This window comes from Neodiprion fabricii, chromosome 2, assembly GCF_021155785.1.
Source record: "Neodiprion fabricii isolate iyNeoFabr1 chromosome 2, iyNeoFabr1.1, whole genome shotgun sequence".
Lineage (NCBI taxonomy): Eukaryota > Metazoa > Arthropoda > Insecta > Hymenoptera > Diprionidae > Neodiprion > Neodiprion fabricii.
In genome coordinates this window covers 28,041,362-28,054,864 of record NC_060240.1, presented here as the reverse complement: position 1 = coordinate 28,054,864, position 13,503 = coordinate 28,041,362, and the positions used below count along the sequence as shown (strand labels likewise).

The 13,503-nt window shown below is 37.2% G+C and overlaps 1 protein-coding gene across 2 annotated transcripts in view; it reads left to right on the top strand.

Annotated features, from left to right (window-relative positions):
• Positions 1–260: 260 nt before the first annotated feature.
• LOC124175326 (transcription factor sox-2-like) overlaps positions 261–13,503 on the top strand; it is a 90,905-nt gene continuing 77,662 nt past the window's right edge. Inside the window, exon 1 of one of the 2 annotated variants that reach the window (XM_046555442.1) lies at positions 261–404. The gene's annotated coding sequence lies outside the window, so the exon portion shown is untranslated. Of the gene's footprint in view, positions 405–10,691; positions 10,856–13,503 lie in introns of those variants that run through there. The other variant, XM_046555441.1, reaches the window with a different exon arrangement.

Sequence of the window (13,503 nt, the reverse complement as noted above, 5' to 3'; positions counted from 1 at the left end):
ATGTCCGATATGCGCGTCCGTGAGTTCCGGCTTCTCGTTTCGCGATTCATTCAAAGTCGAAATCGGAAGCTATGGGTATACGAATGAAGATGACCGATTCGAATCGGTCTTAGTGCGGAAGAAAAAATTGGGCTAATCGAAAATGAAGACCACCGCAGGTGCTATTTATATTATATACAATACATATCTGCAATGCATTTTAGGGAATTGAACTTCTTCGGCAGTGAAATTTTCGTGAATAAGAGTGTCGATAACAACGATCAAAGGCCCACGAACAAACACGCATTAACGCAGCCTGAATCCCCCCCCCCCCCCCTTTTAAAATTCACCGCCGCCTTTTCTGCTGAAGATTGCGTCGACGCGACGTGATGCTGTCGAATTCCGAAGGACCCCTAACAAATGTGGTGAGTATCCCTTGTGATGATAATAATATGTATATCGCATTTAGTTATAACTCGGTATCATGTATTTAGATGTGATTTTGTACTACACTTACTGCTACGTAATGACCATCAAGGCAAACAATATTTTTATTGTCACTGAAAAGTGTATTATATGATTATAAATACTCGCAACGCCCGAAACAACAAATTCCAATATTGCATTTGGGTTTTGTAAGCTCATTTTTTTTACTAGAATTGAGAATAGTACCCGTAGGCGTCGAAGTTTATTATTTGTCGTTTTTACACTCACTGGAAATTATATTTAAATTGAAATGTTTTTATCTCGATATTAATTCGCGCTGAAGACGAAAGATCGGTTGTGATTTTGAATCGATTTGATTTCTTTTAACACAAAATTCAATCTGGATCAGGCTGCTTGTAGTTATACATTCTTCGATCCTCTGCCATGATCACTTACAGTTTGTAAAACCATAACGACGAAATATTTGACATCGGAGAATTCGAGGAAAAGTTAGGTTACGTTTCGGGGAAAAAATATTACATGTATATATATATTAGGATGATCCTTACTTAGGGTGTTGATGATTTTTTTTCAGACCATCCCCCAAATCAACTATAAATAATTCAAAAACAATTTCCTAATTCTTTCAGATTTTTATATCAATTCTAACCCGTGCCTGTAAATGGATGGATATCACCATTTCAAATACACCTGTTTCAGATACATTCTCAGTATATAATTTATCGCGAGAGTAATGATGTTCGAATCAATCTGTAATTGCGAAGATTTAGCGAGTATTAGTACTACTGTCTGAGAAAAAATTCACATCATCATACCAACCAATCTCGACGAATTGCACACCCTAGAAATTTGACTTTTTCTTTTTATTTACAAGAAATGCAATTGTCTATATTACCTGGTATGATGATGTGAATTTTTTCTCAGATAGTAGCACTAATGCTGTTTAGAACCTCACATTCATGAATTTTTTCGAACATTATCACTCTTACAGTAAAATATATACTAAGAACGTGTCCGAAACACGTATATTTTAAATTGGGAAATCCTCCCGCTCACAGGCACGGGTTACAGTTGGTATTAAAATCTGAAAAAAATTGTGAATTGTTTTTCAATTATTTATAGTTGATTTGGTGGGGTGATCCGGAATAAATTCGTCAACATTCTAAATGAAGACCACCTTAATATATATACATATACATACCTGTACAAATACTGTCATGTCTCGCAGTCACGTAGAACGTTTCGCTCAAACTGAAACTCGTATTGCTTGTTCAGCAACGCTATTAAACCCATGGAATTGGGAAAAAAATTAATGACGATATAACGAAGTATTAAAAGAATAAAATCGGACGTTTAAAATTTTCAACAATTTGCACAATTTATTTTACCCATTCAATTTCAATCGCAAAATAGTGAAAAAACGTCACGTTTCGGTTCCTGAAGACCTCCAGAAAAGGACGAGGAGGGATTTTAAATTTGATTTTTAATTCCTTCGAGCTAGATACGCACTTGAATTCGGCCAAATCGGTGTCAGGTCGCGGAATTTCTCCCGAGATATTCCGGCTCAGGAATTCCTTCGTTCCAAGCTAGCCGCCTTACACGCGGCTTTGCAGTAGGGCCTTCAAAGAGCGGTGACCTCTTGTTGACCTATCAGCCCGGCGGCGCAGCTTTACTTCCGGTAATGTCTCTCTTCGTTCTTTTTCTCCAATAGCTGGTATTCATGCTTATAAGCATAGACTGCACCCGTGTTCTTTTCGTTTGGCATGTTTTGTTGCGCATTTTTTAAATCATTGGAAACAGCTTTTGATGGATGAATTTACGTGCAGAGGGTGCAAGTCCAGGTCTACAATTATGACTAGTTTAACATTAAAATCCCACTTGAATTTTGTCTATTTCTAGACGTATCTGTTATTAGATTTTTAATCACAACACCTAAGTTCCTCTTTCGGATTCAATTACACACGCAGCGTTTTAATGCAGCGGCACAGTCTAGACTTGATATTTTTTCAAACCCGATACAATTTTCTCCGATTGACGTATTAATTATTATACTTTTGGCTGCTAACAATTTGCCAATCTTGCGGTCGGGCTAAAAAAGCATACATTTATATACTCCAACATTCTCCGCGAAGGGCTTCCGCGATATTTATTATCATTTTATCACCCACTATCACGTTCTACTTCCTCGACTAACGAGGAAAAAATAATAACCCCGTGTGTGTCCCAATGAAATTGAGATAAATATTTCCCGAAAAAGAATACTCGTACAATTTTTTACCCGTACAATAAATTGTCTCCCTTGTATTATAATTAATATTTACATTTTTTTTTCACATTCATATCTTATGAATACTTTATTTGCAGTATTTTCATTGTTATTAACGATCAAATGTATTTTACACTCGTATATATAAATAATGTCCGTCTCGAATTCTATCGAGTTCTACCTCGTATGGCATTCGGTAAACGGATTTTCATTACAACATCGTTTTACGTTATGCTTGCAACGATGCCCACTCATTATATTACATACCGATGTTTGATTGCCGTGGCGAGGACACGGATAAGTATATGTAGTAAAAAAGCGTGGAAAGGCGAAGAAGCGGAAAGGCGAAAAAAAAGCAACACATAGCTCGCCCCGAGTCTTCTGGCCTGCACCGGCAATCATTTATCAAATACATGAATAGTCGCTGAACGTTATACATATATATATATATATATATGTATACGTATATTTTATTTTAATTTTTATTTTGCCTAAACCAAATCATATAAATGACATAAAGTATAATATGCAATACTTAGGAACTAGATATAATATACATTGCATCCTACTTAGGCACCTAACAATATAATTACTTACCAGACTTCTGTGTGTAGGTTTGGTTGATATAAAAGTGAAATTGAAAAAGAAAAGGAAATAATAATAACAGTATATAAACTTTAAAGTATAATTTGTTAATGCATTCACAACTAGATGGGTAGTGATATACAAAATGTTTTTACAAAATCAACGATATATATTCTTGTTTGATGAAATTATTATTATACAAAATAGTTTTTCAATTTTTTTTTATCATCGTACAAAAACTTTTTTAAACCAACTGATCAATTATATCAAGATCCAGTAATGCTACAACGTAGGCATTTTTTATTCATCAGAGTTCTTAAGATATTTTATATACTCTAAATATATATACATACATATACGTATGTACGTTATATGCGTTTATTTGCGTGTACGCAACCTGCCTATGAACGGTAAGAATTACATGCAGTCAGTATAATATGTAAATGTAGGTATATATGCGTATACGCATATACATATATATATATATGTATATGGCAGCGACGGGCGAGTTTGATAAAATTCTAGGACACGGAGCGTGGCGGGTTGACTCTATTTCTAAATCCATTTCTATTTTCTATTTCCACACCGTGGTCGCGGGGCGAGCGACGACCATTTTATACGTCTGTGATATTTTGAGACTTGGGTGCTTCACGAGCATCGGCCTGCGGCTGCGGTTGCGGATATCCCGGTTTAGTCCTAAGCCTCTTGCACAGCTCCTTATCTTCATCGTGTGCAGTGGATCTCGTATGAATATCTGTGCGTCTCTCCGTGTATCCTCGTTGCATCGTACACATGGTGCACCGTTCATTTATTTACGACGATGAAGTCAGTAACGTTACCGCAGTAACGTTGCATCTTTAGGAAAAATCGCTACTTCGCACCTTTAGGAATGTCCGAAATTTAGAAAATTTTTGGTTCCGGTTATCGCTCGGTCCTTAACTATTTTCATTCCTTACCACAATCGAAAAATACAGTTCTAGTTAGAAAATGAAAATTAGTTTTATAGCTGTTACCGGAAAGTCTGGTATCCGTTACTATTCTTTATCATTACGATCACTGTTGCTATATTTTCTCGTAACTGTTGCGAAAATTTAATGCTTGTGCAAGAATAAATTGACGTTAAAGCCTTGTTTATCTAAAAAAGTATAGTAAACCTCACAAACTGATTTCGCGTTTCGCGTTGCAATTACCAAAAAAGTATCGACGATAGCGCAAAATGGTTAGGCGTACCTCGTTTTTCGTAATTCCAACAACATTCGAACAGTTTTTTAACGATACCTGTTCTACTGAATTTTTCTAGTTACTGTAACAAATGAAATTTTTCTCAGTGCGGTACAGACAGAGTATGTAGTGTTATTATGGAAAAGCCAACTCTTCGAAAGACATTCTTAAATTGTGCAATAACGACGACGATCTTAACCTAACGTGTCGTTGCTTTAAACGTTACTGACGATAGCCTCGTCGATTTTTCGATTATCGGCAACCTGCACCGACAGTGCAAACGTCGAGCGGCTGCTGCATGTTAACAGGAATAACTTATCACACCGCGTTTTCTCCTTATTAGTCACCGGTAATTATACATCGGCGCTCTCTTCGCATGATCGGGCAGTCGGGTGGTGTCATGGTCTTGTGAACGCCCGTCATTTTGTTCACGATCGCTGTTTAAGCGTCTAACTATATCGCTTAATTCGATACGGAACTAGGTATAGACGTAGTTTTCTTGTTCGTTGAGATTTTAGACGTATGTAACGTGCGGGAATTCGAAACAGGTACATATTGTGTACTGTATGAATAGGGCCCGGATAAATGTGTATTAAAAATTACAAATTATATGTACGAATAATACAGACTTGAAAAACTAAAATATTTTTAAAAAATTATAGAAAATAGAAACTGCATTTTCTGGCTCAAAGCATCGTACTTTATGTAGGAATTTCGTTTCCGATTCAGGATTGAAAAAGATTTAAATAAAAAAATATGTATTTACATGTTAATCCGGGCCCTAGTAATAAGCTGTTGTACATTATATGCTTGTTGCATTGTAGTCTTTATAATTTATCGTTGTTTGTATACTTACACGCTATTATTTTACACCGAATTTTGCAAAATTTTCTTTCCAATTTCAAAGAATTTTTCATACATGTAGATACGCAAACGAGAATTGTAAAATTGAGAAAACAGTGAAATCTATTTTGCACATCCTGCCATTTTCATCGCTTTATAATTATTTGTAAACGATATCCAGCTGCGGCATTATCATTCTGTTTATAGAATTTTGAATTTATATTGCAAAATAACTCCCGAAGGTACAACGAATCCTCCATTTGCAAGAGGGATCGCATAAAAGATCTTATCTTGTGCGCAAAATACTTTACGAAAAATATAAATATGTATTAAGAACAATTAATACTCTCAAATCGATGTTTCTATCTTCACGTTGAGAAAGAACGGCTAATCCGAGTTTCCCGGAAGTTTCTTAAAGTTGGAATGTTTATTGATACATTTGGTAATTGCGTTTATTCAAAATTGAACTGAAAGAAAAATTGGACTATTTTAAATCACGATTTAAACATCTGATGTCTAATTTCTAACCAATTTGCTTGAAAGAATTGAGTTTGTTGGTAAAGTTAGGTTGAAATGAGTCCGGGAAAAATATTTATTCCAGTCAGAGAATTTGACACGTCGTCATTGGCACTGGACACCCCGTCAAACATCGTCTGTAACAACTTTTCGTTGCAGATGATGCAATTACTTGAACTTTAGCTTCCATCGTATGTGCGAAATCAACTATACATTTTACATCATAATTTGGTAAAGTTATCGGAGTCATACGCCATCTTATTCCAAATGATGAACCGTTGCGTACTGATAATGAATTAGAAATAAATATGGCTCATGGGTGAATCGTTGTTTTTCCTGCTCCAATGAACGCGGAACTTACCTTTGGACATTAGTCGACCATTTTATCATTCCCACTACAGATAATTCTTTGGTGGAAAACTTATACAGCGACTCGGTTTTCAAGAATTTTTCGTCATTCCTGCAGAACTGAAGCGTCGGTTCAATTCTTTCCACTGTATAAACCTTATAAATTAAATTCTAACGCGTATATGATCTGTTAAAAATTTTTTTATGGTAGTTTTTACACTGCGTTGGAAGTTTTATCCTGTTATACGGAAAATTGAATTCATCGTACACTTACTGTTTAACTCAATTCACAAATACAATGAATTTACTAAACAATTTAGTAAATTCAAATTACTTTTCTGCGTTTTTCCTATAAACTTTGGTAATATCAACAATTTTCATTATAAATTTAAAACAAATACGTAGTAATTCACGTCGCTGCACCGAATTTGTATATTTGCAACCTTATTTCGCAAATTGACAACTCTTTTGTACGGTAAATGCCTAGTAAATTCATATAATTTATTTAAATGTTGACCGATCGCTACGAAAAGTTAAATCATAGCTTTTAGTTAACCAATTACACGCGAACTTTTATTACAAGCATATGTCCGTAATTATATATTGTGTCCGTTACGAAGATCGTTCGACGAAGCGAATTTTAGGGTGTTGAAGTAATGCAGGAGTGAAAAATATAAATTTGCAACCTTGTCGTTACACCGAAAGTATAATAAGTAATTTTAACCTCTTACACGTTCTCGAGCTTAATTATTATTTAGTTTATGGTATTTTTTCGAGGAAAAGTTACACCGCAGCACGATAGGGATTTACTTATATTTTACTACCACCTAGATTATATTCAAGTCTCTGCAGGTGTTATCAGACATGCGTTCTTTCAACTTATATCGCGGTTGTAACCCTGTAAAAAAGTGTCGTTTTATAACGTCTTTAGCGCTGCGTGTGCGGGAAAATACGAAAATAAAAAAAAATGTGGAGAAAATAGAATAATTATGTTAAATTTTCCCCGATCATCAACACGAAACAAGGATCGTGCAGATAATTTTCGCCAATGGAAATGCGAAAGTTTTCGTAACTCGACTCGAGAATCCCGGTTACGGAGATTATATCCGGTTCAATTCCTAAATCCCCGCCGGGTTTCCCTGCAGTCTGTGTTTCATTGCGTCCAGTTAACCTCATGAATGCAGTTTGTCGCTGCAGGCGGAATTATTACATCCGCTTACAACCGCGTCGGGTTTTAATTTTTACATTCACCCTGAAAAAAATGCGTTCCGACACTATTTCACCGAGAAAAGAATTTATTTATTGTTAACAAACGTAAATTTGGACGTACGACGGTGAGATAAACGTTACGTTATTATTATCAAATTTTTAGTTGAGTAAAATACGATTTTTTAACTATTAATAAATTTCTATCGATCATTATTTGACAATAATAAAAAATTTGATAATAATAACAAAACATCTATTTCGCCATGTCGAAATATTTACGTTTTTTAACGGTAAATAAACTCTTTTCTCAGTTTATAATCCGTTCAACATGCAAAAAGGAGTCGTTCCTTTTTTCTATACCCATCAAATTCTCGACAGTTTTTAGATGACATTGTGCCGCGTTTTTTTATATCGTCCGTTTTTCGTTTGTTTTCACTCGGGTGCCGATAAACAGGAAAAATTGATATGAAAAAATGGGTGTTTCGTAGACATTGCAATCATCCGCGTCGCGCGTATAGATAAATTTATACTATATACCGTTATAGGGCGATTCTGAAATTAAAAATACTGAAAATTTTCAAATTTTCCTATACCTAAGGCGATCACGTTGCGCAGTAATGCAAATAAATTCACAATTTAACGGTGTAAAACTGCCGTATAATCGGATCGAGCGTATCGACGACACCCGGGAGATTGAGAGGAACGGAAATCGGTGCAAGTGCATTTTCCTCAACTACCGTCGGCCCGAATGCGACTTTTGAAAATTATTATTGCGTCGGTCGATCGTGCGACGCGTGATTTCTGAATTTTGATTAGATCGTTCGTGTTTAGGCGTCCATTTGACCAGCCAGAGATTCGGCCATTCCGAAGGCCACCGACGTTATTGCGCATCAGCTTCTAGCCGCTGATATAAATTCTCGGGCAGCGATATTCGCTCGGTTATTCCACCCCACAAATCGGTAAACACCCGACAATTGAAATTTGACGAAAAACGTTTGAAAAAAAAACATCATCTCCATCGATCGTCAAAAATTCAACAAAAATTACCGCATTCGTATAAACTGTACAACGCGTCTATTATACTATACCCCTTACATATGCGGCCATACATACGTGTGTATATTTACGTGTTACACACTCTACGGTATGACGCGAATTCGACGCGATTCTGCGGCCATTTTGTAGTCGCTTACGATTGGCGTTGCCTCCGCGAGAGAGAGCGAGACCCTCTCGGATACATTTTCTTTCCATGTCTCTCTCTCTCTCTCTCTCTCTCTCTCTCTCTCTCTCCGCGTGCATACATCTAGGTACACACATACCGCGGATATAAATACCTACGTATACGTGATACGCGCGCGTGTGTGCGTGTTTTTTTCTCGTTTGTCTCTCTGTACACGCGTACAACGATTATCACCGTGGCTAATAAAAATTTCGCCTGTATGTAAAATATCATTACCTACATATATATATATATATATATATACGATCTCTATATAAATCGCTCGATATATATTCAAATATATTATATATACCTATTATTACAGTTTTCGCAGAAAATCGTTCTAAAAATCATGCACACTTGTTGCGCGAAATTTCATTATCATTATTATTACAACCATCATCATCGTCATAGTCATCTTAGGTATATACATACACACACACACATATATATATATATTCCTTTTTTCTTCTCCCATCGTTCCGCTACTACAAGTTTCTTTTTCGCAATATCTTATTGTATTTGCAAAATTCGTCGGCAGATTCGGACCTCCTCGACATATCGCGTACACACGTACGCGTTGCCGTTTGTCGTTATGCCTCTCCCCCCCCTGCCCCTCCCCCTCCCCCTTCGCCCTTCTTTCCGCCGTTTCTTCGACGTTGCCCCTCCCCCCCGCCCCCCCTCTCTCGCTCCGCCGTCGTCGTCGTCGCTCGGCGCAAATACCGCCGCAGTTAGTAGCCCGCACGAGTATAGAGGCAGGCTCTTGGCCGCGGATCTGCGAGGGGGGCGGCGGCGGTCCTCCGAGAGTCGGACTACTCCCGTCCCAGTCCTCGTTCGCCCGTCGACCGACTCGGGGTTTATCGTCCTCCTTCCTCGTCGTTTTCCTCGTATCGTCGTCGTCGTCGTCGTCGTCGTCGTCGTCTTCGTCCTCCTCGTCGTCGATTCTTTCTACTCACCACCGTCGCGAACCCTGTAAAGTAGCGATATGCAGTTACGTACGTACTATACTATACACCAATATACACGCGCACATAAACACACACACACACACGCGTGTATACGTATGCACACGCATTATACATACACACCCATCCACGACGGCATGTGTAATAAAAACATTTAACGCGCGCATACACACGCGTACGCACGCTGTACGCGCGTGTGCGTGCGCGTGTATGCAGATATTTGTGCGTGCGTACGTACGCACCGAGCACGGACAAACATATACAAACACACACACACACACACACACGCGCACGCGCGTACCTTGTAGCATATTACGAGAAATAATTCGCGTTTCGCTCTATTCGCGACTTGCCCGTTTCCCCGGCAAGCCTCGTGGCGCCCCTTCCACTTCCCCCGCCTTCTCCCCCCTCTACAGCCTAACCCCCCCCTCCCCCCCTCCCCTCGCTGATTTCTGTTCTTCCTCTTCTGTACAGTTTTTCTGTTTCTTCTTCTTTACTGCTCTTTCTGCTTCTTCTTGTTCTTCTTCTTCTTCTTCTATAGATATATTTCGTCAAGTATGACTTTAATAATTAATCCCTTTAATCGCGCCGTATGTCCATAATATATGTCCAATCTATTATTATACATTCTCCGAAGGATTCCTTTGTTATAATTTTACGTTCCCTTCTTTCGGCCCCCCCCCCCCCCCCCCCTCTTCCCCTCCCCCCCCCCTCCTCCGGCCAATTCTCAGCCATTTCCCATCCCCCAATCGTTCGTTTCATTACCGCCGTGGTGTTGCGAAAATGGTCGTTAGTGTTATTTTGGTGATGGACATAGAAGGATGAAAAAATATTTTACCCCGGTTAACGGTTAACTGCATTATACCATACCTAAGTATATGATTATAAAATAAATACATAATAATATATTCACAGATTATTCGTGCTTAAAACTTCGCGACGATTCTTATATTATATTATTGTATAGTCGCGGCGGTTGCGGATACAATTGTACGTTGTACGTCTCACAGTGCAGGTGCGCGGTATTGGTTACAAATATTAATTTTTATTGTTTTTTTATTGTTTTTTTTCTTTCCTCCATTTTTCATTCGACGGACACGATACGCGCGGAAAATTCGCGAAAGTGTAAACGTATGTATAATGTGTGTAATGCGGACGACGACAATCATCCGGAAGAAGCGGCAACTTACACCTACACGCAGGCCTACAGAAGGTACCGTTGCGTACGTGTGACGTGAACATGCTGTCGTTGAAAAGGTATTATGTCTTCATTAACAACAAGTTAATAATGATTTATTTTATATTATAAGGTCGCGTGGCATCTTGTTATTCGGTTAGTGGCGAGAGATTTTATTTACTGTACGAGTAGATCGAGGTTTTTTCTTTTCTTTTTTTTTTTCTTTTTTGTATTTCGGGGTACACGAAAAAAGAAAAAGACGTTTTGATCGTTAGTAGGTACATGGGTTATAACTATAAACAGACCTACTCAGGGATTAGGTATTTGTCAGAATTGTAAATTTTGTTAAAATTTGTAAATTTACACAACCGAATTACATGGCAATGAACTTCTCGCATTTAGAAATGAACCGACACGTGCGCTGTTTAATAAGGTCACGTAGCAGTCCTACCATGAAAACAGTCTCACTACGGCTCATTTTTACTCATTATTTTCGGAACTGCGGAAATTATCTCAACTATGCAATTTTTGGCCCCTGAAATTCGGGAAAAGTGGAAATAGTAACACGTGTCAAAAAACTGTAAAATTGTTATTTTTTTTTTTTTCCTACGACTTTCGGAATATACAAGGGATCCACCGTCGAAATTTGAACACCTTCCGTTCGTTTTTTTTTGTTTTACATAGGAAGACAAAAGGGTGAGTTTGCTCGGTCGGTAAATGTAAGATTGCTGCATCACCTTAAATTTCAATTTTACGCGTATATCTATAATAGAATTGAAAATATTTCGCGCAGCGTTTATTTTTTTTTTTAATTTTTTTAACTTCGTCCCGTCTTTTCAACAAAAATTCGAATCTTTAGCAATGATTGTTTCACACATGCTCCGATCTTCACGCTATTCGGACGTATCGCATGCAACAGGGTGTGACTTAAATTGCAGTCGTATATGTACAGATACGCCGGTATTCCCGCCATCATATCCAGCATCGTGCGAAATTTACTTCCGTTTCGCGAACAAAATGTATGTACACATTGTACACGTATGTGGGTGCCTATATACAGGGCATTATGTACTTACCGCATAGCAGACACGTATAGGCAGGTTGGTGTAGATACATACGCTGTATGTATTTACGTTATAGGTATTGCCGGTGTGTAGGTTGACTGTCGCATTTGAGTAGGTGGCCTATAGTATATCTATGTTTAATACCGGTTGGGTGTTTAAACTACCGGAATAATAATCACACGGTCTTATATACATATAATACATGTAATATTGTTATATATAATACTTTAGAACGAGTACAGATCTGTATAAAAATACGCGTGTATAATAAATAATGCATATGTACTCGATACTCGATAGCAAAAATTTGTTGTATTTAAATATTGATTTATTCGGACGTGTATTTTTTTTTTTTTTTTGACATCAATGTAATGCAAAGAATAGTCTATATACATATTAGAGGTTGTGTATGCAGGGTATGTTTGAAAGTATGGTTCATTAAGTACGTATTTTGGAATATATGCATACTAACATTATTCGTTTCTTTCTTTTTTTTTGGGAAAACGCACACCTACGTACTTGTGATAATAAAAAGTAACGATTAACAGGGAATGAGATGAAATTATCGAATAATTTATCGCGAAAGTGTCGAAGTGAACTTCTGAACGTGTAAGTTTAAAAAAACGCGTAACCAAATGAATTCCCTCGGAGAGACGTAAAGGGAAATAAAGAGAAATAAAGAGAGCGAGAAATAGTGTCACAATCTTATCTTTCGCGCAGCAATAGCTCGCGTAGATAAAACCTCTGTATCGGTTGTATCCGTGTTACAATAATATTAACAGCGATAATGATAATTATAATAATTATCCTTACATCGCAGTGAAGATCGTATGGTAACATTTGAAAATGATATTTTAGCATCGGTACGTACGTTTTATGTATTACATCGTACACTTACAATTAGTACGATGTGGGCATAATCGTTGCGAGTATCAACGATTAAAGTTTTACTAGATGGTTATTATCGTCGAATATACACATGTATGCACGTGTACGTCTGTGTGTGTATATATATATATATATATATATATATATATATATAAAAAATGATGTGTAAAAACGACGGAGGTTCGATTTTTGTAGATTTTCAAATACCAGATACTTCATATCGGTATTATCAATATATTGCTGCTCAAATATCGATAAATATGTTAATTGGAAGATGAAACATTAAATCTGCTTCAGTTTGAGTTATTTATTTAGACTTGTAACTCTAGCGTTGGAATTCTTTATTCCATATAACATTTTACCATATAGAATATTTATTATAATTGTCTAACTAAAATACATAATAATAACTCCAAAATTACATTTATTTTACAACGATACGCTTAGGGTAGAAAACTGCATTTGATATTGGTATTCGAGGTTTTCTCTAAATCGAATTATTTTCAGTTTATCGTTTGACAGTTGGAATTATTATACACTCTTATCGAGTACGTCAAATATCGTTGAAAAATATCGATATTTTAATTTCTCCAAGTATCGACGTCGGTAAATATCGATAAATATCAGCCGACACTAACTGGCGGACCTGACGTCTGACTACCTAACCATAATTGCATGCATGACATATGCTTCGGCTACGTAGGTGCAACGTCGTTTTAACGTTCACCAGTTTATACCTTACCATTCACCTTTCGTACAGCGTTACACGCATATCC